The sequence below is a fragment of the Odontomachus brunneus genome, unplaced genomic scaffold (assembly GCF_010583005.1).
Source record: "Odontomachus brunneus isolate Ranch 3 - 2012 unplaced genomic scaffold, Obru_v1 Obru_scaffold_083, whole genome shotgun sequence".
Classification (NCBI taxonomy): Eukaryota; Metazoa; Arthropoda; class Insecta; order Hymenoptera; family Formicidae; genus Odontomachus; species Odontomachus brunneus.
Genome location: NW_022639533.1, coordinates 1,171,084 through 1,178,904, shown reverse-complemented (window position 1 = coordinate 1,178,904; position 7,821 = coordinate 1,171,084). Strand labels below are relative to the sequence as shown.

General features: G+C 44.7%; 1 protein-coding gene across 1 annotated transcript in view; it reads left to right on the top strand.

The window, feature by feature from the left end:
- LOC116847826 (lachesin-like) overlaps positions 1–7,821 on the top strand; it is a 222,032-nt gene that overhangs the window by 23,744 nt on the left and 190,467 nt on the right. The window lies entirely within an intron of this gene.

The window sequence follows — 7,821 nt, the reverse complement described above, 5'->3', positions numbered from 1 at the left end:
TCTCTCTCTCTCCCCCCCTCTCTCTCTCTCTCTCTCTCTCTCTCTCTCTCTCTCTCTCTCTCTCTCTCGTTAGCCCCATCGGCTTTTCCCGCGATACACCCGGCGTCCCCCACCAACCGGCCGCAATTGACACTAATTTACGTAATTTTTTCGGGCCGTCCACATGTCACCGCGTTACGGCGCATCCTCGACCAGGCGTGCCCGGCCTGCTGTGCACGGCCGAGTGCGGCTGGGGGTTGCGAGGGGATGCGATTCGCGAACGTGGGCATGGGCCAAGCGAGGGGCGACGAGTGAGGCAGAAACTATCGAGTCACCGGGCCTCGGCGAATGGTCATCCGCGGCCACCGTGGCGATACTCGGAACGTTAATCGAACGAATCAATCGGGAGCGAACAGGCCGCGAAACCGAACGGGCGCGTGGCGGCGTTTTTCGCATCTCGCCGGCGAAAGGGTGGACGCGAGCCTTTTCGAGGGGGTCATCGGCGGGTTCGTCGTTTCCAGCGCGCTGCGAGAAGTCGATATTTCGAGGGGACGCGCGCGCGAGTGGAGAGTAACAGAGAATCACTTTTACATTTGCACGATTGCGCTGGCGCGCGACGGCTCTTTAAAAATCGCGGACATTCCGATTTCAAGGATATCGACCGTATAAATTCTGCGAAAAGTTATTGAAAATTAAAAATATGCTAATACCGATGTTTTCTGGACAAAAACGTATGGTTTGTGAGGAAATTTGCTGAGAGATAATTTTTTATCACTTGGTAGGTCAAATGAAAATTACTGTTAACATAAAGAAAATATTGGAAAACTGAATACCTCTTTGCCACAAATGACGAAGTAAGTAACGGATGAAAATTCAGGAAACTTCGAAGTGTGATATTTTCCACGAGAAATAGAATATTAATTTAAGAAATAAGCAAGAATAATAGCTGGATATTTCTAGTGTTAATTGAGATTTTCCTGCGCCCGGTCATCATAAAATATCGCGAGTGTGAACCTCACCGTGGGTCTCCGAGAAATGTCGAGTATCACTTCTGGTAACTATCGCATCGAATTATTCCATGAAGATTTATAATAACGTGAAATTGTCTTACGTAGCTTTCGTTTACGTGTTCTATTCCGGGCTACCGTTAAATGAAAAGTCCACAGTCCAGGAACTGTTGGCAATGTGCATCTGTTGCTGGACGGATCAAAGGGACTCGCCTAGCCCTGTGTGCACTTTACGGTGACATGTCGGTTGGCCCCAAACGTTACCGCTAAATCATGCTGGATGAGTATTATTACAACAGAATCATATTTCTGACGTCGCGCATGGGAAAGAGATAATAGCAACGCGAGCCGCGTGTGCATTTCCTGACGCTAATTTAAAGAAATCAAATCTCAAAGCGGCACACAAAAATTCCTGCGTTAATAATTAGCGCGACGTGTCAAAGAGATTCTCATCGAAAAGAGCGGTCTTAAAAACCAATTAAAAATTTTATTCTCTCGGCAACGTATTCTCCTCGCGATATGTGTGAACGCTAGATAAATATTTGAATGAAGCGCAAACACAGATTTGAAGCTCTCGGCGCGGATTGATTTTGTAAATTAAAAGTCTAATAGATTAAAACATATATCTGCGGCGTTTTACAAAGTATATCCGCAGTGCTTTCACAACAGTTGTTCACAAGATCTTACTGAATTTTATGCTTTAAAAAGATAATTTTTTACATTATCTTAGAGCTCTAAAAACTAAATATTAAAAAGGACCGTAAATATGAAAAAATTTTATCCAGCATCTTCTCTTGCTCAACTTTCGCAAAAATTATCGCAGTTTAATATTTTTTTTTCAGGATAGAGAATCCTGATAAGAGAGATATGATTCTATTATTATTTTTCTATTCTATAAAGTCAAAAAATTATAATAAGAAAAAAAACATATGTTTTTAAGAACGATACACAGAAAAAAATATTTGATTGAATGAATTAATTTCTAGAGAAATATAATTCAAAAATTTTGGCTGCATTTATTAAATTATTAGAATTCTGATTGAGTTAACCCGAAATCTTGATAATTTTGATTGAATTGTGATAACTTCAACTGGAATTTGAGTCGTTCATATTTCACCAAATTGGTTGATCCAACCAAAGATTTTTTTCATGTAAAGTTTGAAAAGTTGGGGTAAGTTTTATTCATGTTTAGGGTTCTGGGATTGATATATTTCGAGAAAAGAGAAAAACACACATTAACGCAGAGTTCTGGCCGAAGTTGCATCGCGCACTGTGTACGATTTAATCCACCTGCCAAGAATCTTTAACTTTAAATGACAAACGACGAACGGCAAACGAGAATCGATGAGAACTCGATGAGCGAAACAACCTGTGCCTTTCTAATTCACTCTCCTACATATCCTCGATCTCGCTCGATCTCGCGTGCATTGTAACCGTGCAAAAGTGAGAGACCATTCGGCGGCGGCAGAGAGTCGCCAGCAATTCGCGCGAGCATATTCGCCGAGGTGCGCTTCTATTCCTCGCTGTTTCTGGATATTCCCTCGTCGCCACTTCGAATTAGGTTCTCTCGTACGACTTTTATCGCCCGCTCTTCCGGTAACCATCGTCTAATATCCCAGCCCGTAGCCGCACTGGAGTGGCTTGCTCGTGCCCGTAACGGATCTGCGAAATTCCTCTGATGTCGCTGCCCGAATTCCGACACTGCCGCCGCGATGAAAGTTTGATTCGCACCGTGAGCGTCTATTTGTCCGCCACCGAATCCCCTTTATATCTCACCATATAGTTTTACGAATCTCCACGGGACGTCCACGAATCGATACGTAGACAGAGTCACGTGGACGTGCCTCAACCGTTACCGTCGGCCTCCAACCTCGACCGAATTTGTTGTCCCGACAAATCGAAAAGTTTGCAAGACTTCACGCCAGATTAAACCGCGGCTCATTTGGGAAATCCTCCCTCCCACTCTGTATTTTCTTTCAAGCACGGAGAAGAGAGGTTGAAACAACCTAAATATGTTCTATATAACCACATCAGAACATCTCATTATCTCATAATCAGAAATTCTGTTTAGCTTTATCAAAACTTGCTGAACCAAATCTGTCACGTTAGTTCAGTTAAGCTCTTTGTGCCGTGAAAGAAGAAAATGATCAGCTACATAGCCAAGAAGGTACTCGGTTTACAAAAAATCTCCTTATCCACTTATCTTTTCATACTTCTAACACACACACGCACACACGCGCGCGCGCACACACACTATCCCTTTTATATAACTAATATTCTTAACCCAATATCACAAACTTTATTCTCTTCTAACTTTCTATATTCTATTCTTCTCTATCTTAATATAACATACAATGCCTCTTTATACCCTAATTTATCTCTATATCACATACGCGTCAGCTCCTGATTTTTTCGACCTAAATCTATTTCTCCTAAATCTATTTTCTCCTTTCACCTATTATTACACAAAACCATTACATATCGCTAGTTTCCCGCAAAGGAGAGACTGATGCTTCGCGCGCGTGTGACGCGCTAATAACGAATTGTTAAATCAATACTATCTATAACAATAAATGTTCTTCGTCGAAAATTCAGTAGGTGGATACGCTCAGAGAACACCTGAATCGTCGGCGCACAAAGTAAATTGAACATATTGCGCAAGCATGAATTTGTAATTCTAACAGAGGGACGTTTTAGTGAGGCAACTGGCCGTTCCGCGCGCGGAATAAAAAGTATTTGACATTTCGCGGCGTTTGCAGCGCAGCAGACATTTACTTTGAAATACGTGGCTGGCCAGCCGGCCGGCAGGCCGGTCGCCCCGTGCCGCATTCTTCTCTTTGCGCCGCGCGAATATCGTTGCCGTGTTGCGACCCTTTTCCGCGCGGCGCCATTGTGCGTCCGGGTCCGGCAAAAAATTATGATCAACTGTACGCAAACTCGGTTGAGAAAAGTGTGTCGTCCGCGGGCCCGGATTAAACTGCGAATTGCGAAGAATTAACTGTTCGCACTTCCCGCGCGAATAGATTACGCTTCGCGGAATACCGAAAGCCTGGAAAAAGTTTAAAGCGCACTGCAACTTTTTTCGTTTGCAACTTCCGTTCTGTGTCGTTCTGTCGCTCGTCGTCGTCGCCGTCGTCCTCGTTGTTCCGCGCGTCCAATGGCAATTTTTGCGTAAACCAAAAGAGAAAGAGAGAGAGAGAGAGAGAGAGAGGAGAGAACTTTCGTAAAATAGTTATTTATCGTGTACTCGCGATCGCGCGTTTACATGCGCGCGGCATCTGAGTAAACAATAAAAACGTATTAAATAAATAGAGAAAAAGAATAGAAAGAGAGAAAGAGTAGAGTAAAATTTATCCGCTGGAGTTAAGTACCCTTTAGAGTTTGCAGAATTACAAAATTAGTGTGGCTTGCCTGTTCCAGACAATACCAAAATGTGGAATGCAAACTACAGGAAAGAGGGGGGGGGGATACTTATTATAATCTAAATCACGAGTGTATTTTGTACGGATGCACGAAGATTCGTGTTATCCAGACAAACCAACTGGATTCGAAATCGTTACTACAAATTTATAGAAAGAAAATTAGTGTTTATTTAAAGTTGATATATTCAAATTAACAATCATAGTTAATAGTCGAATTAACAATTGTTAATCATAAGAAGTATAACATGACATTATTTTAATAATAATATCTTTTTTCGACATTTAAAAACGTTATATGCGTAACGTTAATTCTATATTCTGAGCCTTCCATTTGTGAAAATTATTTTTTAATAATAGGAATTTATTTTTTTTGTTGAATTACTCTTATAATGTAAGTAATTTAAAATAATAAGCTTCGTTTAACGTAATATAATCCCATTTTAAGATTCATACGTCAGAAATAAAGATATTTTAAGACAAGAATGTTTCAGTGTGGACACAAGCAAAATGGAAATAGAAAATAAAATATTTAAGCGTCTATAAAGAAGAGAAAAATATAGATGGTAAAATCTGAAAGCTAGTAAGCTAAAAATTATGAAAAAATAACACAAAAAGGTATGGTAAAAAGATCACAGTAATAAAATAAAGCACAGAGGCAAAGAAAAAAAATGTTAAAGAGAGAGAGACAAGGAAAGAAAGAAAGCTTTGTAAGTCGTGAATTGCAATATTGCGTTAATAGACTAATAATTAGTCGTTAGTTACTTATAATTAGCTATTAAGCACCGAAAGTACATCGTAACTCGAGCGAACACCCCGACCGAAAGTTGATCCACGGCCGCACATTCACCTAACGAATTGCAGCGAAAGTGGCGAGTCGGAGGAACGGAGGAAACGTAGCGCGGTAGTTTCGCGTATTTTCCGCGGCTACTTAAAAGTTCCGTGACGAAATGCACTTCCTCACGACTCCGGCCGCTACTTAATCCTTCCGCGGACGGGCGGGGGAGGGAGAGAGGGAGAGAGAGAGAGAGAGAGAGAGAGAGAGAGAGAGAGAGAGAGAGAGAGAGAGCGAGTAAGGAGAACATCTTTGTGAAAAAAAAAAAAAGGAAAAGTAGTCGTTTTATACCGAAAGTTCGCTATTACATGTGTACGCCGACAAAACTCGCTATTTTTTCCTATTCACTGTTTCATTTTGCATCAGCTTATTGGACACACTCGTGTAAGCACTACACGTTCCTCAATCCGAAGCAACTGGTAATTAACTATATGATATTTATCGTTCGGCATAAAATCAGATTATTTTCGAGCGGTTCCTCGTTTTCGTGAATTTTTGCTCGAAACAGAATGAGAAAAAAAGAGAACGGGAAAAAGAGAGAGGGACAGAGAGAAACGTTTGCGCGATTTATTTGCGTATAATTTAACTTGTAAATCTAATTTTTACATTTCCCAAAATAAATCAATTTAATGATTTATGTCCTCCCGCGCGGCAGGAATTGTAAAATTTATTTCACTGGCCGATACAGAATTTTTAAGCGCGACGCCGGAAGGTCGGCGATTTCTCGTTGCGAATGGTCGGGGCGTGCCGCCGTTGGGAAAACACAACGCCGGAGCTCGCACAAGCCGCAAGGACTCATTTATTAATTTGACCGATAAAACGTCGCGACCGCAGTTGGACACGGCAACTCGGCGCAGTCGGCGTGCCAGGGCTGAGCGATTCCACCGCAGAGGGCGAAGACGTTTAACCCCCTCGTAAAGTCCTCGGGCATGCACGATGAATGAGCGCGGGCTGTTTCATCGGGCACGGCCGGTTTCACGCGCGCAGTGCAAACAATAGGTGGTACCGAGGCTGCCTTTGAAAAGGTGGGATCGTTAACAATCGCTCACTGCCCGTTACGACACAAGCAACTTGTCTACCAATTTGTCGGCTCGCTCTGGAAAAGTGACGCGATTGACGCCGCGCGAAACACGTCGCGCACTCATAGGCGAATTTAGCTTGCCGCCCTTGTCGACGGAAAAATCCTTCCTCTCCCTTTCTCTTTCTGTCTCTTTCTCTCTACCTATCTATCTCTCTCTTTATCTATCTATCTCTTTCGCGCTCACTCGCCCGTCACCGACATCGAATTTCGCGTGTCTCTAGGTACCTAGATTTCCTCGAATCCCCATAATAGAATCGCCGTAATAGATTTCGACCGCAGGTACCAGCCGAGACCTCCTCCGTGGTGTTCGCTAATATTCATCACCCGGGCGAAACAGTTCGCGAAAGCCAATTCGCTTTATGAAACGCGGGATATCTCGTAACCGCGCGAAATATGCCAGCAAGAGAGAGAGAGAGAGAGAGAGAGAGAGAGAGAGAGAGAGAGAGAGAGATTTGCGTTCATCCGTGGTCGGCGCGACGTATCGCGGAGGCTCGCCTCGAAATCCACGTTTCTCGGTAAAAGTTGGCCCCGTTGCGCGCAAGACGTTGCGGTCCCCTCGTTTATCAAAGGGGATTACGAGCCTACGGCGGCGGACTCGCGCGCACGAGCGTTTTGACGGTAATTCAGCGATGGACGAGGGGATCTCCCAACCGCCGCCGCCACCGCGCGAGTCTGTCACCGAGAAAAATGTCGCTTATTCTTCGCCGACTGTGATAAACGCGCGTGCCGCCGCCCCGTCCCGTCCCGTCGCGCTACAACGGCGTATACCCGCCGCGGGCACACGCGCCGACGTCTCCATTTCCTGGTTAACGAACGAGTCCTCGCTTCGACGACGCTGCCGCGCGGCCACCGTTGGTCAACCGGTCGACAAATTAATGTCAAAGGCCAGTAATTGGAGAGACGGAACGAAAGAATGCCCGCGTGTCGCCAAGGCGGAAGCTCTCGTCCTGGGGACCCTGACGATCCGACGCGGCGTGTAATCTACGCCGCTTTAAGCTCTCGTCCCTCCTCCTCCACCTCCTCCTGCGCGGTGAAGGGCAAGAGATGTGACCGAGAGAGAGCTCGGCCGTCTTCCTTCCACCTTCCGGGATTTCTAGGAACGTTAGTCGCGCTGCTGTCTTAATCAGATGTGTTTATCCGTAGGATCTCGATCCCCCTCTCTTTCTCTCTCACGCTCACGCTCCAGTCTGCCCACGGGTTATGTGACTTTCACATATTAATTAGCGGCTTACTCGCGCGCACGCCTGTGCGTCTGCCTGGCGGTTAAACGTTGACGTTTATAGCGTGGGCAGTAAGTTCATTTGCGCCGTCTCGCGCTATTGCCAGGACGATCCCGCATCCTTGCGCGAGCGGCCGATCTTTTTGATCACCTGCTCGCCGCGCGTTGCGTTTATTCTCGATTTTTCGCACGGGCAGCAATTACGTCCTCGCTATAATGAGACTATCGGCTCTTCGTGAATTTCATTAGCTCGTTAATTATCGATTATTGTGGTATTACGT